This window comes from Pelobates fuscus, chromosome 10 (genome assembly GCF_036172605.1).
Source record: "Pelobates fuscus isolate aPelFus1 chromosome 10, aPelFus1.pri, whole genome shotgun sequence".
In the NCBI taxonomy this organism is placed as follows: Eukaryota; Metazoa; Chordata; class Amphibia; order Anura; family Pelobatidae; genus Pelobates; species Pelobates fuscus.
In genome coordinates this window covers 143610987-143628893 of record NC_086326.1, presented here as the reverse complement: position 1 = coordinate 143628893, position 17907 = coordinate 143610987, and the positions used below count along the sequence as shown (strand labels likewise).

The window sequence follows — 17907 nt, the reverse complement described above, 5'->3', positions numbered from 1 at the left end:
ACCGTTTGATTCTGTTAGTCAGGCGGGGCTCTGGTGTAAATAGCCCTAGCCGGACACCGGTGTCTTGTCTAGACTAGCGTTCTAGGGTGTATATTTTGTTCGCTAGGTCGGAGGGACCGGGAGACTAAGCGGCGTCTGTGTAAATTCGGTTCGCTAGCTCTCAACCTATCTGGGCTAAGTGGGAAGGCGTGTAAATTTGGAACCCACTAGACTTTTGATAGTTCGACTAAGAGGCGTCTGTGTAAATTCGGTCCTCTAGCTCGATTATATGTGGTGCTTGGGCAGTGTGGCTAACCAAAACGTATGTAGATTGTTTTTAGGTAGTCCATTCAAGGTACTGGCCAATAGTTTAGTTGGGAATTGTAAATGTGTTAAAGATTGTTTAGTAAAGTGTATATCTTGTTAGATAGCGCGAGCTCAGCCGTCTAGCGAGAGTGTTAATAGTGTGTTGCTGTATTATAGTGCACGGTACCATAACCCTGTATATTTACTGACACTGTATATAAGTACTAATCACTGTCGTCTAATGCATGTTTAACACCATAACCACTAATAATTGTATTGTGACCTTAACTTGTGCTTTGACCTATGCTAACCGTACTGTAACTGCTATTTGTAAAAGACGATGTTACTGGGGTGTGTTATAGACGGGTAATTCGTATATAGAGAATTATAGCGTGGGTGACTGTATAGTTTCGCCAAAGGGCATAATATTGATTATATAGTGACTGGTGTAACAGCTGTGTGTGTACGGGAATTCCCTGAGTGTTCATTGTGTTATTGTATACGTTTCACTTGGTAACCGTACCACGTGGTGCTGTTGCCAGAGGAAACGGGTGTGACTGTTGAATAGTACGCGTGTATAGTATTCGTTGTCGACGACGTTCCATTGTTAAGTATGGGTGCGTCGCAGTCAACGATTCCGGATCCCTTAGGTTGTATGGTGAAGAATTTTTAAAAGGGATTCAAAACTTGTGATTTTGGGGTTAAAATGTCTCCTGTACGTTTGGTCACTTTGTGTACTAGGGAGTGGCCTACTTTGGTTGCGGCATGGCCGCCACGTGGCAGTTTGGATCCAACTCTGGTACAGCGCTTACACGTGGCTGTATCAGGTAGGCCTGAACTTTACGGCCAGTTTCCTTATATTGATTGTTGGAGACAGGTCGTAAATGACTCGCCAAAATGGATTCAGACATGCCACGAGGAGCAGTGTCGCCTCATGGTGGCTAGGACTTGTTTGTCCACTAGGACTGGTGTTAGGCCCATTTTGGACACGCCCCCTGAGTCCGAGATCCCTTTGCCGCCCCCTTACTTTCCTTTAAGAGGAAGTGACGCAAATGCAGGAAGTCCTGCACCCCTCCCCTCATTACCCTCATCCACTTCCGCTTCCTCCTCCAGTACAGGATCCACCCCCTCTCGTACTAAATCTCCCCTTCCGGAATCAGAGCCAACCCCCATTAGGTCTGAATATCCTGATTTGGCGCCACTTCAGACTTCCGGTCAAGCTTCTTCTAGCTCGACCCGAAGTGTTTTATTCACTACCTTTTCCCAAAACCAAGCTCCCACATCCTCATGCCCTATCTCTCCCCGACCGGAACCCATGACTGACGCCCCTCTACGTAGCCCCATACAAACCCGACAACTGACCGGTACCCAACAATTAAAGCACTATCAGATGCCTCTTCGTCTGAATCCCGGGTCAGCCTATATCGATGCCGCAGGTCAAATGGCACATGCTGACCCAGTCTTCGTATATGTCCCATTCACGACAACTGATCTTTTAAACTGGAAGACCCACAATTCCTCGTATACTGAGAAACCACAAGCTATGACTGATCTGTTCACCTCAATAGTACAGACACATAACCCGACATGGGCTGATTGCCAGCAGTTATTAATGACTTTGTTTAACAATGAGGAAAGGACAAGAATAAATCAAGCGGCCATTAAAGGATAGAGCCCGTGCTTTGAACCAAGCTAATCCAGCAGCATGGGCCGCAACACATTATCCCAACACCGATCCCGATTGGAATGTAAATGGTGCTGATATGGTTCAACTCAGAGCCTATAGAGACGCTATAATTGCTGGCATGAAAGCAGGAGGAAAGAAAGCCATTAACATGTCGAAGACAGTTGAGGTGATTCAGAAAAGTGATGAAGCGCCCAGTGTCTTTTATGACCGATTATTGGAGGCATACCGCTTGTATACCCCCTTTAATCCGGAAGACGCAGATAATTCCCGAATGGTGAACTCCGCCTTTGTCAGCCAAGCTTACGGAGATATTAAGCGCAAGCTACAAAAGTTAGAAGGGTTTGCAGGTATGTCTATCACCCAACTAATGGAGGTAGCGAATAAGGTTTATATGAATAGGGAAACAGAAAGTAAGAAAGAGGAAGAGCGCAAGATGCGTAGAAAGGCAGATATGCTAGCGGAAGAAATCGCAGGCGTAGATAGACGGGGCCCAGATAGAGGCGATAGTAAGTGGAATGAGGAACCTCTAAGTAGAAATCAGTGCGCATACTGTAAGGAAGAAGGGCATTGGAGAAATGAGTGTCCGCGAAGAGAACAGTCTGAGAGAAACAGACCTAGGACAGGTTATGGAAACTTTAGAGGCAGAGCGAGAGGTAGAGGAGGCCCCGGAGGGAGTAATGGTAATAGAGGGAGCAATGGGAACAGAGGAAGTGTTAGGGAAGACAGGTATTTTCCAGCAGCGCAAAGGTCCCGCGATAGAGAAGGTAGGGACTTTGTAGGATTGGCTGACACGGTCATGGAGGACTATTGATACCGACCGGGCTCCATCCCCCTTGGTCGAGCGGAGCCTATGGTCGATGTATCAATAGGGGGAAAAAGGAGTGCGTTCATGATCGACACTGGTGCTGAACATTCAGTGGTGACTAATCTAGTTGCTCCTCCATCTGGAAGGACTATTACTGTAATAGGAGCAACTGGAAGAAGTGCTGAAAAACCGGTTCTTAAAAGTCGACTCTGTACATTGGGAGGCCACGTAGTAAAACATCAATTCCTTTATATGCCTGAATGTCCAGTCCAATTGCTGGGACGTGATATGCTATCTAAATTACAAGCGCAGATTACGTTCCTACCAAATGGAACAACATCCTTAAAGTTTAATGGACCTTCAGGTATTATGACTTTATCCGTACCAAAGGAAGAAGAGTGGCGACTTTATACAGCGTTGACTATCCAAAACCCTAGGAGTGATGAATCCTTATTCAGCATACCAGGAGTTTGGGCAGAGAACAACCCACCAGGACTGGCCCGCAATATTCCACCTATTAAAATCGAACTAAAACTTGGGGTTTATCCAGTGAGCCTAAGACAATACCACATCCCGCAGAAGGCTAAGAAGAACATCCAATCTTATCTGGATAAGTTCATACGGTATGGTATCCTAAAATTCTGTACTTCCCCCTGGAACACCCCATTGCTGCCTGTTCAAAAGCCCGGTACAGATGAGTATCGACCTGTGCAGGACTTGAGAGCAGTCAATGATGCGGTTGTTAGTATACATCCAGTTGTACCCAATCCATATAACCTGCTTGCTTTAACTCCGGGCGGGGCTACCTATTTTACAGTCTTAGACCTCAAAGATGCCTTCTTTTGCCTCCGAATTGCCGCAGAAAGTCAATGTATTTTCGCTTTCCAATGGGAAAACGCTGTAACGGGCTCAAAACGCCAAATGACCTGGACAAGACTGCCCCAAGGGTTTAAAAATTCACCTACCCTATTTGGTTCAGCTCTAAGTCAAGATCTACTGGATTTCGAGTCTATCCCAGGAGAGTGTGTATTGTTACAGTATGTAGATGACTTGTTGATAGCAGCAGTTACAAAAGAAAAATGTCAGCAAGCAACGCACGATCTACTACACATTCTCTGGAAGGCAGGATACAAGGTGTCTAGAAAGAAGGCTCAGTTGTGTTTGCCAACTGTCAAATATCTGGGATTCCATATCTCTGAAGGTCAAAGAATTATGGGGCCAGAGAGAAAAGAAGCTGTGTGCCAAATACCGATACCCAAGAATAGAAGACAAGTGCGAGAATTCTTGGGGGCAGCAGGCTTCTGTAGGATATGGATTCCCAGCTACGCGATACTGGCAAAACCTCTGTATGCAGCTATCAAAGGTACAGAGCACGACCCCTTCTTATGGACTCAAGAACAGCAAACGGCATTTGAAGATGTGAAGAAGGCTTTGATGAGTGCCCCAGCATTAGGTCTACCTGATCACACACGACCATTCTACCTGTACGTACATGAGCAAAGAAGAATGGCTGTGGGAGTATTGACACAGTACTTGGGATCATGGCAAAGACCTGTTGCCTACATGTCTAAGCAACTGGATGCAGTGGCCAGCGGACTTCCACCTTGTCTAAGAGCCGTAGCTGCAGCCGCCCTGCTAGTGTCAGGGTACCTGAAGCCTCTACCTCTGAGAGAGGTAGAGACTTAGAAGTTTATCCGTCCGGACGGCATGTCTCCTCGGCCCCTCGCGGTTCACTCGGTCTTGCTAACGCCGGCCGCGAGGGAGTCACTTCCTTTTATAGCAGGAGGACCGGAGATCGACGTCATGACGCCAACCCGGAACGTCCTGTCACTCAAATCTCGGGAGACGAATCAGGACTCGCCGGAGGCGTGTCTTCTCTCCCTAACCAGGATACTTAACAGTGGCTCTCTCATTTACTCATTGCCCTGTCGTGGTTCTAGTCTGCCTAGTCACACAGTGCTTTGTTGTTCTCTTGCCTTTTGGTTCTGACCCGGCTTTGGTATTTACTCTCCTGTCTTTCTGTTATCCTTGACCCGGCTTGTCTCTCGCTTACCTGTCTTCTCGTTCCCTCGACCTCGGCTTGTCTCTGACCATTCTATCGTAGTTTTACGTTAAGTCCGGCCATTCTAAGGACCGGTATACGTATCTGCTACTCTTTGTACTCTGCGTGTTGGATCCCTGACCCGATCCTGACATTACGACAGGGCCATGGATCCTGCAGGTACAAATTGTCAGCTTGGTTCTCCTGATCCTAGGTTTGACGCCATGGATCATAGGATGGATCAGATGGCTCTAGCACTACAGGCGCTGCTATCACGTCCTATTAATCCACCTGAGGAGATGCGTAATACGTCTGCTTCTTCTGTGGGTTCAGGGCTAGAGGTAGCTACTGTAGGTACTTCTTCCCGAGTTACCCCACCTGTACGTTATGCTGGTTCTCCTGAGAGGTGTCGTGGGTTTTTGAACCATATCAGTATCCATTTCGAGCTACAGCCCCGTTCCTACCCTACTGATAGGGCAAAAGTGGGATTTATTATTACCTTACTCATTGAGAAAGCTCTGAGATGGGCTAATCCGTTGTGGGAGAATGATAATCCATTAGTCTATAACTATAATGCCTTTGTAGCTGCTTTTAAAAGAACTTTTGATCCTCCTGGCAGGAGGGTCAATGCAGCCAGATTACTGTTGCGCCTTAGACAAGACAACCAAACACTTGTGGATTACGCACTAGAGTTCAGGTCTTTGGCGGCAGAGGTAAAATGGAATGAACAGGCCTATATAGACGTATTTTTAAATGGATTATCCGATATAATACTTGATGAGGTAGCGACAAGAGAGCTTCCCGAGAACCTGGAAGACTTAATTTCCTTTATCTCTCGTATTGACGAACGTCTAAGGGAGAGGCAGAATACTCGAGATAGAACCGGTAAATCTTCCTTTAGACTAGCACCATCATTTCAAATTTCTGAAACCAAAACTCCACAGGTTTCAGAACCTATGCAGTTAGGCCTTACTCGTCTGTCAGAGGAGGAGAGACAGTACAGGAGAAGGGAGGGACTGTGTATGTATTGTGGAGCCAGAGGTCATGTACGTTTGAGCTGTCCCAGTCGTCCGGGAAACGCTCGCACCTAAGTTTCTCTAGAGGACAGACCTTGGGTGTTTCGATTTTGTCCTCTACTCATAACTACAAAGAACATAGACTCCTATTACCGGCCTCTTTAACTTGGGAAAAGGGAACTTTAGAGACTATGGCATTGATAGACTCCGGCGCTGCTGAGAGTTTTATCGACCAAAATTTTCTCACCAAACACACTATCCCATCCCAGTTAAGGAAGACACCCTTGGCTGTTGAGGCCATTGATGGTAGACCTTTAGTTGAGCCTGTGATTTTCCGGGAGACCACACCTCTTAACTTAACTACTGGTATTCTACACAAGGAGGAAATATCCCTACTACTCATTTCATCTCCTTTTGTTCCCATAGTCCTGGGATACTCCTGGCTTAAGAGACATAACCCCGTTATAGATTGGAGATCAGGGGAAATAGTTTCGTGGGGTCAGGATTGTCAAGAGAATTGTTTAAAGAAAGTGTCACCTCTTTGTAGTGTCAACGCACTTAATAACGCTACCGACTCTACCAAAGTACAGATACCGTCCTTGTATCAAGATTTAAAGGCAGTATTTGACAAAGGAAAGGCTGATACCTTACCACCACATAGGCCTTTTGATTGCAAAATTAATTTACTTTCTGGTACTATGCCTCCCAGGGGCCATGTATACCCTTTGTCTACGAATGAAAACTTAGTTCTAGAGGAGTATATTCGTGAAAACCTAGACAAGGGGTTCATTAGAAGATCCTCCTCTCCTGCTGGGGCTGGATTTTTTTTTGTTAAAAAGAAGGATGGTTCTTTAAGACCCTGCATTGACTACCGAGGTCTTAACAAGATAACCATTAGAAATGTATATCCGATTCCCTTGATCACCGAGCTTTTTGATCGATTAAAAAGTTCTAAGATTTTCACTAAGTTAGACCTTAGAGGTGCTTATAATTTGGTGAGAATTCACGACGGAGACGAGTGGAAAACTGCATTCAATACTCGATATGGGCACTATGAGTATACTGTAATGCCTTTTGGTCTCTGCAATGCCCCGGCGGTATTTCAGGACCTTATTAATGAGGTTCTTAGGGAGTTTCAAGAGGACTGTGTGATTGTATACCTTGATGATATACTTATACATTCCAGGGATATTGAAACTCACCACGGACAAGTCAGAAGGGTTTTACACAAACTTCTTCAGCACGGCTTATACTGCAAATTAGAGAAATGCAGCTTTGACCAATCCCAAACTACCTTTCTTGGTTATGTGATTTCTGGGGAGGGGTTTGAAATGGATCCGGAGAAGCTCCAATCTATATTAGATTGGCCTTTACCTAAGGGTCTCAAGGCTATCCAGAGATTTATTGGTTTCTCCAATTACTACAGACGTTTCATTAAGGGATACTCCTCTATCATTGCTCCCATCACCAATATGACCAAACAAGGGGCTGATACTAAGAATTGGTCTACTGAAGCACTTCTGGCTTTTAAGACACTCAAGGAGCTGTTTGCTTCCGCACCAATTTTAGTTCACCCTGATACTACACTACCTTTCCTACTCGAAGTTGACGCTTCTGAGACAGGTATAGGTGCCATTCTGTCCCAAAGATTGGGTGTAGATAAACCATTACATCCTTGTGGATACTTTTCCAAAAAATTGTCAGGTACTGAAAGCAGATATGACATTGGTGACAGGGAACTACTAGCGGTTATAATGGCCTTAAAGGAGTGGAGACATTTATTGGAGGGTACTTTGCATCCTGTTACTATTTTGACAGATCATAAAAACTTATCCTATATTGGAGAGGCTAAACGACTATCATCTAGACAGGCTCGTTGGTCCATATTCCTCACTCACTTCAACTACGTACTCACATATAGGCCAGGTTCTAAGAATTCTAAAGCCGATGCCTTGTCTCGCCAATATGAACCTGCTGCCGTATCTGAGCCGGTTTTGTCCTCTATAGTACCCAAGTGTAACATTATCGCTAACACTACTCTCAAAATCCATTCTCCGCTACTTGATCAGATAAGGAGCTTGCAGCATCTGGCACCTAGACTGACTCCGGCTTCCAGACATTTCGTTCCTCCTGAACTCCAATTGGAGCTCTTACAGTGTCTTCACGAGAGTAAGGTGGCTGGTCATCCGGGTGTTCGCAAGACGTATTCTTTGATCTCCAAGGATTTCTGGTGGCCTTCGTTACGGAAGGATATTAAGGATTTTATCGGAGTTTGTGAGGTCTGTACTAAAACTAAACTACCGCATTCGCTTCCTTGTGGCCTTCTACAACCTCTGGAAATTCCTGACAAACCTTGGTCCTGTGTGGCAATGGACTTTATTGTGGATTTGCCTGTTTCTAAAAGGCACACTGTTATCCTCACCGTAGTCGATAGGTTTACCAAGATGGCACATTTCGTACCTTTGCCTAAACTCCCGACTTCTCCTGAATTGGCGGAGATCTTTGCTAAAGAGATTTTTCGCTTGCATGGGATTCCTTCGGAGATCACTTCTGATAGAGGCTCCCAATTTGTTTCCCGTTTTTGGAGATCGTTCTGTTCTCAATTAGGCATCAAATTGAATTTTTCGTCCGCCTATCATCCTCAGTCTAACGGAGCTGCCGAACGAACCAACCAGAAGATTGAGCAATACTTACGTTGTTTTGTTTCCGAACACCAGGACGATTGGGTCGGTTTGATTCCTTGGGCGGAGTTTGCGCACAACAATCTCGTTTGTGACTCTATGCATTCAAGCCCCTTCTTCATGAACTATGGCTTTCATCCATCTATTCTTCCCTCGGTTTCTCCTTCCCAAGGAGTGCCGTCGGTTGATGTCCATGTGGCCAATTTGAGGAAGTTGTGGGATCAGACTCGACAGATTCTTCTACACAATTCTATGCTGGTTAAGAAACATGCTGACAAACGTAGAAGGGCGGCTCTGAATTTTGTTCCAGGCGATAGAGTTTGGTTGAGTACTAGGAATATTCGCCTTAAAGTTCCTTCCATGAAATTCGCTCCTCGTTATATTGGTCCCTACAGGATCTTGACTCGAATTAACCCAGTGGCGTATCGTCTAGCTCTCCCAGCTACTTTACGCATCCCGAACTCCTTTCACGTGTCATTGCTGAAACCTCTAATCTGTAACAGATTCTCCTCCACAATCGCCCCTCCGCGCCCTGTTCAGGTGGAGGGTCAGGAGGAGTATGAGGTTAACTCCATTATTGATTCTCGTGTCTCCCGGGGGAGAGTACAATATTTGGTTGACTGGAAGGGTTATGGTCCTGAGGAGAGGAGTTGGGTACCACAAGAGGATGTTCATGCTCCTCGCCTTCGCAGGGCATTTCACTCCCGCTTTCCATCTCGCCCCGGCTCCTTCCGCCCGGTGGGCGTATCTGAGAGGGGGGGTACTGTCAGGGTACCTGAAGCCTCTACCTCTGAGAGAGGTAGAGACTTAGAAGTTTATCCGTCCGGACGGCATGTCTCCTCGGCCCCTCGCGGTTCACTCGGTCTTGCTAACGCCGGCCGCGAGGGAGTCACTTCCTTTTATAGCAGGAGGACCGGAGATCGACGTCATGACGCCAACCCGGAACGTCCTGTCACTCAAATCTCGGGAGACGAATCAGGACTCGCCGGAGGCGTGTCTTCTCTCCCTAACCAGGATACTTAACAGTGGCTCTCTCATTTACTCATTGCCCTGTCGTGGTTCTAGTCTGCCTAGTCACACAGTGCTTTGTTGTTCTCTTGCCTTTTGGTTCTGACCCGGCTTTGGTATTTACTCTCCTGTCTTTCTGTTATCCTTGACCCGGCTTGTCTCTCGCTTACCTGTCTTCTCGTTCCCTCGACCTCGGCTTGTCTCTGACCATTCTATCGTAGTTTTACGTTAAGTCCGGCCATTCTAAGGACCGGTATACGTATCTGCTACTCTTTGTACTCTGCGTGTTGGATCCCTGACCCGATCCTGACAGCTAGTAGCTGAAGCCGATAAACTCACTCTGGGTCAAGAACTTTATGTACGAGTCCCGCATGCAGTACAGACGTTGTTGGATTACAAAGGAAATCATTGGTTTAGTAACAGCCGTATGACCAAGTATCAAGCAATGTTGTGTGAAAACCCAAGAGTGCATTTAGAGACTGTAAACACCTTAAATCCAGCTACCCTTTTGCCACAGCCTACTGAAAGTCAACATGATTGTTTGGAAGTAATGGATGAAGTATTTTCAAGTAGACAGATCTTCGTGATTTTCCCATCCAGAACCCCGATGTTCAATATTATACCGACGGCAGTAGTTATGTGAAAGAAGGGATCCGCTATGCAGGATATGCAGTAACAACAATAGACAAGGTGATAGAAGCTCGGCCACTGGCAAAAGGAACATCAGCACAAAAGGCAGAATTGATAGCACTGACACGAGCGTTACAATTGGCTGAAGGTTTAAGAGTGAACATCTACACGGACTCCAAGTATGCGTTTTTAACCACTCATGCCCACGGAGCTTTGTATAAAGAAAGAGGACTACTGAATTCAGAAGGCAAAGAAATCAAATATGCAGCTGAGATCCTACAACTATTGGAAGCAGTGTGGGAGCCGAAAGAAGTCGGTATCATACATTGTCGAGCGCATCTGAGAGGAGATGGTGATGTAACCAAGGGAAATCGGATGGCAGACAGTACAGCTAAGCGTGCCGCTGAATCAGGAAGACAGGAGTATGTAGGGCATATAGCTGCTCTAATACCAACCCCACTGTCTCAATGGACTCCAGTTTATACAGCTCAAGAAGAGGAGTGGTTAAAGACTGAACCAGGAAAGTATTTGGAGAACAAGTGGTATCAGCTAGAAGATGGAAGAATAGTCATACCAGCATCACTAGCGGTAGAAATTGTCCAAAACTATCACAACGGGACACATTCTGGGAGAGACAGTACAGAAGAATCTCTCAGAAAACATTTCTACATACCAAGATTGTCCAACTTGACTCAGGCCATTGTACGCAGATGTGTAACGTGTGCTAAAAATAATGCAAGACAAGGACCAGTAAAGCCACCAGGAGTCCAGTTTATGGGGGGACTCCCCATGTCCGATCTACAAATAGACTTTACAGTGATGCCTAAATCGGGTGGACATCGTTACCTGCTGGTAATTGTGTGCACCTATTCAGGCTGGGTAGAAGCATGTCCTACTCGTACAGAGAAAGCAGGAGAAGTTGTGAGATTCCTGCTACGAGAAATAATACCCCGATATGGACTACCCTGTTCTATAGGATCGGACAATGGCCCAGCTTTTGTTCACCAGTGCCTACAACAACTGACTCATATGCTTGGTATAAAGTGGAGGCTTCATACGGCATATAGACCCCAGAGTTCTGGTAAGGTAGAGAGAATGAATAGAACTATTAAGAACCAGTTGGCTAAAATGTGTCAGGAAACCCAACTTAAGTGGAACGTTCTCTTACCCATAGCTCTATTGCGAATCCGCAGTACCCCTACCAGAAGGATGGGCCTCTCTCCTTTTGAAATCATGTATGGGCGACCACCTCCCGTACTTGGTAACTTAAGGGGGGACTTGAGTCAGTTGGGAGAAGGAATTACCCGGCAGCAGGTTGTAGAGTTGGGTAAGACTATGGAGGAGGTACAGAAATGGGTACAAGATAGATTACCTGTGAATATTTATCCCCCAGTTCATAGTTACCATCCAGGAGATCAAGTGTGGATTAAAGAGTGGAATAATGTACCGTTAGGGCCCAAGTGGAGAGGTCCTTATGTTGTTCTTTTGTCTACCCCTACAGCGATAAAAGTAGCCGAAGTGACTCCGTGGATACATCACTCCAGGGTTAAACCAGCAGCAGTCGATTCTTGGCAAGTTACAGCAGATCCAGAGAATCCCTGCAAGATCCGGTTAAAACGCACTACTCAGTCGGAGTAACGAGGAATCGTGTGGATTACAAATTTTATTGTTACAGGGATTTGGTGAAGTGAGTGTTTTAGACGGCCATAATAAAGCCTGTCCGCTCACCAGCACATAGTATATAAGCCAGGAAAGTCTCGAAGGGACACCTGTGAAGACGAGCAGAACTCCATTCCTTGCAGCCCTTACATCCTGGAAGCTGAGGTGCCTTCGCACGGACGAAGACTGAGGATGACGGCGAAAGATGTGTTTTTGATAGTGTTTATTTATGTGTGTTTTTATATTCAGGAAGGTAGAGGTACCGACACTCCTAGCTGTGAGGTATGCATTAAGACTACGAGAACAGGTAACCATATTTCCCAAACCCTAATTTGGCATTCACAATACGAGTGTAAAGGAGATGTATCAAGATGTAGATACCTTAATATAGAATATAGTGTGTGCCATTTAGGAGTAGGAGAACCTAAGTGCTTCAGTCCGGAGTATCAACCTCGTACAATTTGGTTGACTCTCAGGAATGGAGATCCTCAGGGGACCCTAATTAACAAGACGGTGTTAGAATCCGTACATTCTTCGGGTGTTCTGCTATTTGATGCATGTAAGGCGATATCAAGTGGTAGAAAGCCGTGGAATGTATGTGGGGATCTTAGATGGGAGAGGACGTATGGGTCTAACGATAAATATATTTGTCCCAGTAGTAAAAATAAATATGTGAGTCCTAGATGCCCAAATAGAGAGTATAACTTTTGCCCATATTGGTCTTGTGTGGGGTGGGCAACTTGGGGACAGACAGTAGACAAGGACATGATAGTGACTAAGTTGCCTACTAGCCCATATTGTAAGTCTATGGAATGCAACCCAGTCCATATACTTATAAATAACCCCGACAAGTTCTTAGACAAGTATGGCAATTTATTTGGGTTTCAAATATATGGGACGGGTTTAGATCCTGGGACAATATTGTTTATAGGGATAGAGACTGATACGGTATCCTCCCAGACTCATCAAGTATACCATTCCTTTTATGAAGAGATGAGTATAGATAATAAGATCCCCCATAATGCTAAAAACCTGTTCATTGATTTAGCCGAAAGTATTGCCGGTAGTCTTAATGTTACCAACTGCTATGTGTGTGGAGGTACTAACATGGGAGACCAATGGCCTTGGGAAGCAAAGGAGGTAATGTCCGGTTCTGAGGCAGTTGACCAACTAATATCTACACAAGCCGATTATCATATGAGTGTTAGAGGTAAATCTGAGTGGAGATTAAAGACCTCCATCATAGGTTATGTTTGCATAGCAAGGAAAGGAATAATGTATAATACTTCTGTAGGAGAATTAACTTGTCTAGGGCAAAAAGCTTATGATGATGATACTAAGAATACAACTTGGTGGTCGGCTTCAAATGTCTCAGAACCATCTAACCCGTTTGCTAGATACGCCAATTTAAAGGATGTGTGGTTTGATCTATCCATCACATCTACCTGGAGAGCCCCAGCAAATTTGTACTGGATCTGTGGTAAGAAAGCCTATTCGGAGTTGCCACAGGACTGGGAAGGGGCATGTGTGTTGGGTATGCTCAAACCATCCTTCTTCTTGTTACCTATTGAAACAGGTGAGACTTTAGGTGTTAAAGTGTATGATGTGAATCATAGGAAGAAAAGGGGACCCATAGAGATAGGCGCCTGGGAAGATAATGAATGGCCTCCCCAGCGTATTATAGATTATTATGGGCCAGCCACGTGGGCAGAAGATGGTACCTTTGGTTATTGAACCCCTATTTATATGCTCAACCGTATTATAAGATTACAGGCGGTGGTTGAGATTATCACTAACGAGACATCACAAGCGCTCAATCTTCTAGCGAAGCATAATACCAGGATGAGGACAGCAGTCTACCAAAATAGATTAGCCTTGGATTACCTTTTGGCAGTAGAGGGAGGTGTATGTGGGAAGTTTAACCTAAGCAATTGCTGTCTTCAAATAGATGACGAAGGGCAAGCAATAGCTGAGCTTACTAGCCATATGGTTAAACTAGCGCATGTGCCTACTCAGGTATGGAAAGGGTATAATCCAAGTAGTTGGTTTGGTAGCTGGTATGAGTGGTTTGGAGGGCTTAAGGCAGTGGTAGGTGGAGTCCTACTGATTTTAATGTTGTGTCTACTCCTACCGTGTCTTATACCCTTAGTAGTTAGGTCTGTGCAAAGCCTGATAGAAAATATAGCAGAGAGGAAGGCTGCAGCACAGATAATGGCAATATATAAATATGAGGCTCTAGATCAGGGAGAACCAATGCAGGAAGATGAGTGTTGAAGATTCACATCATGAGTTAAGTCTGGTCTGGTTCAAGGTAACTTGCGGTGTATGCAAACTAAGGTTAAGTGATGCCTCAAGTAATTGTAGAATATCAAGAGGCATCAAAGGGGGGAATGTGGTGGAATCTCGGTAAAAATAAATTTAGTAGGCCGAGATTACCACGTGGCATGTGTACGTGCATATGCTGACGTATCGATCAGTTGGTTGCACGAGGCAAGATACGATCAGTAGTGTACGGAGCATGTGCAAGAATACAGGATGTAGTATTCCCCTCCTCCATTGTGCTGGACAGGCCATGCGGTCAAGCAGGAAGTTAATTCTTATTTGTGTTGATTGGTCAAGAGAATGTGCGGGTGGAGTTTAATATGGGAGGAGTTATGTGCCTATATAAGGAGCCTGCACTATTGTCCGGGGCTCAGAACTTGCTGTATTTTGGTGACATTAGTCCCTCTGAGTCCCGATCGGTGATCCAATAAAGAATCTCTTCCTTCCTGAAGAAACCTGTGTCCATCTCTCTGTGCTTCGCTTCCGTCAGTTTCTCCGGTATCAGTATCATTTATTTCATATTTATATTATGTTATTATTATTATCGCCATTTTTATAGCGCCAACAGATTCCGTAGCGCTTTACAATATTATGAGAGGGGGGATTTAACTATAAATAGGACAATTACAAGACAACTTACGGGAACGATAGGTTGGAGAGGACCCTGCTCAAACGAGCTCACATTCTATAGGAGGTGGGTTATAAAACACAATAGGACAGGAATTGTTGTTATGTGAGGGAGTGAATAATGTATTGATCGTGTATGTTCTGTTAATCTAGGTTTTGTGCATGCTTATGAACTGTCTGAAAGCTAGGGGTATTTTGATCAATTTACCAGGTTTGCTATATTTATCACTATTTAATATCAAATATTTCTTCATTTGGTCCGAATTGGAGCGTGTTGTCTTGGAGACGTGTCATTTGATGCTCGTGCATGACTCGAGCATGCATTACATGGTTAATTCATGTAATCGGATGTGGACATTACATTTGGGTGCCCATGGCGCAATGCTCCAGATTGTCCAATGGCAGTTGTAAATTATGAATATTGAGATCTTCTTTATTGATTTTGGTATATTTTTATGAGTGAGTGAGTGACGTTCTTTGCTACTTTGTTGGGCTATACAAGGCAGTTGCTGTGGGTACCTTTTTTAAGTAATAAGATGGAGCACTGTACATTGAGAGAATGTGGTTATAACATACTGGGTTTTCATAAGTATATTCAGTTATACCCACACTCTAGCATACAACCATTACCACACTCCCCTACCCATACCATACAGCCAGGACAGTCTTATCTTCCAGAGCGTCTTGAGAAAAAGATGATTTTACCAGACAGCTGTCCAGACTGCACTGAATACCAAACCTAAACTAAGTTACATTTACTGTATGTGTCTGTTATTAATATTATCCTTTAAATAAACCGTTATACATGGATTTAAATCAAATGCATGTGTGCCTGTTACTCCATATTAAAGTATCTCTGTCACCACAATAACATTTATGAGTTTTTAATAACAATATACAGAGCTATTGACTATAGTGAAAATTCAAAGTGAATTTCAAATTGTAGGCTAAAATAGCTGAACTGAACTTATAGCTGGCTTAGCAAAATTTCTGAGTGTGTTATTTTGGCTTTAATGGGACACTGTATTTACCAGAACAACTATAGCTTAATGTAGTTGCTCTGGTGAATAGAATCATAACCTTCAGGCATTTTTATGCAAACACTGCCTTTTCTGAGATAAGTCAGTGTGTACATTGCCTCCAGGGACACCTTCAAGTGGCCACTCCTCAGATGGTGCTTCCTGGCTCAGTGCTGCACAGTAGGCAGCAGTGCCATTCAGCGTCTCCGCGCTCAGCATGGGGCGCTGAATTTTCCTCATAAAGATGCATTGATTCAATGCATCTCTATGAGGAGGTGCTGATTGGACAAAACAGTGTTTGACCCCGCTGTAACGGATCGCCTGGCACCCCGACTTGGTACCTCCGTTAATGGATGCTCCTAGCGCTTCCTGAGGACTCCAAGCACTCTGGCAGACACCATAATCACCGAATCCGAGAAACCTTTAAATTCTCCCAAGTGTATGAATGCTGTAGACCATTGAATAGGAACCATACGAATAGGCTTGTACTCCTAGCAGTCAACTGGAACAGCATGCAATAAATCCTTCCCCCCAATAATGAGACGACACATCACTTTGAGGGTAAAACAGGAACTCTGGACTGGCTCATCCAGCCTGGCTTTTATTTCCAACTCACACATACAGGCCACACCCAGGGGGAGGCATAAAAGAACCAATGACATAGATGTTACCTCCCACACATCCCCTCCCCTTAGTGTGACACATAATCCCATTATGCATACAGTGTAACATATACTTTTACACAACTTTCATAACTTTAAAACCATACATCACATTCACATAAAAATACATATCCACAATCAATCCATTCAGGGGAACAACATATTAAAAAAATGGCATGAATCCGACCAGGGGTTAAAAAGTTACTAAAAGTATCTTTTGTTCCTTTCTGGCTGGCAGAAAAACATCCCCACAATGCACCCTGGTTTCCTCCCTTCTGCCCTGGAGTTAATTGGAGAAGTAATCCAATTACCCAGGACTAAAGGCAGACTCCATTAACCACATGGTTGCAAAACAACATAAAACACTTTAAAATACATAAAGTCACATTTACACATAACACACAGACATTTCACCTATCCCCAGATAGCTGGGATCTGCACGCACAAAACTACCGAATAGCGCGCAGATCCTACTCACACAGTACAATTGCCATGGAGCTAAAGTCTTTCCCATAGTCTTTCATTATATAGATAGGCTCCATGGTATGGCTATCTGGGGTATCACATTCCCATAAAGTCTGGTCCATAGTCCAAAGGCAAGAGGCGGGCAAGCAGCCCCCTCCAAGGACACGTGGCGAGTTCGGTTTCGCCACACCCGCCCCTTGCCGATTTTATAGAAAACATTTTTTGGCAAAAAATTGGCAATTCTGATGATGTCACTAAAGGGACAGAGCCAGCGCCGGCGGACCCACGCGGTGATGGAAATAAGGTGAGATTTATTAACTTTAAAGGGGGGACAAGCCACCTAAATGGTGGGTTTTGCACTATAGGGTCAGGAATACATGTTTGTGTTCCTGACCCTGTATTGTTCCTTTAAATTTGAAATTCACATTAAATTCTCAGTTTAGTGAATAACCCTGATAATCTTGAAATTCCAAAGCAGGGACTTCTTTGTCTAATGGTAAAGCCCAAGTTTGACAAAAGATAATGCTTTTCACTATCAAGTTTTGTCACTTCCCACTGCTATCGCGCATGCACAAATACCAGGCTGGCCAGTCCCACTGCTATCGCGCATACACAAGTGCCAGGCTGACCACTCCCACTGCTATCGCGCATACACAAGTACCAGGCTAGAAGTGCTTGTTGGCTTCTCACAGAATCTAAACTGATTTCTAAACTCATTTATTGCAATTTAAAGACACATTACTGGGAGTATTATTGCTGTGGAGCTCTGTTTTACACTCAGACACATTACTGGGAGTATTATTACTGTGGAGCTCTGTTATACACTCAGATACATTACTGGGAGTATTATTGCTGTGGAGCTCTGTTATACACTCAGACACATTACTGGGAGTATTATTGCTGTGGAGCTCTGTTATACACTCAGACACATTACTGGGAGTATTATTGCTGTGGAGCTCTGTTATACACTCAGACACATTACTGGGAATATTATTGATGT

At 44.6% G+C, this 17907-nt stretch overlaps 1 pseudogene; it reads left to right on the top strand.

Moving 5' to 3' along the window:
- Positions 1 to 1765: 1765 nt before the first annotated feature.
- Positions 1766 to 10477, top strand: LOC134574838 (uncharacterized; annotated as a pseudogene).
- Positions 10478 to 17907: the final 7430 nt, after the last annotated feature.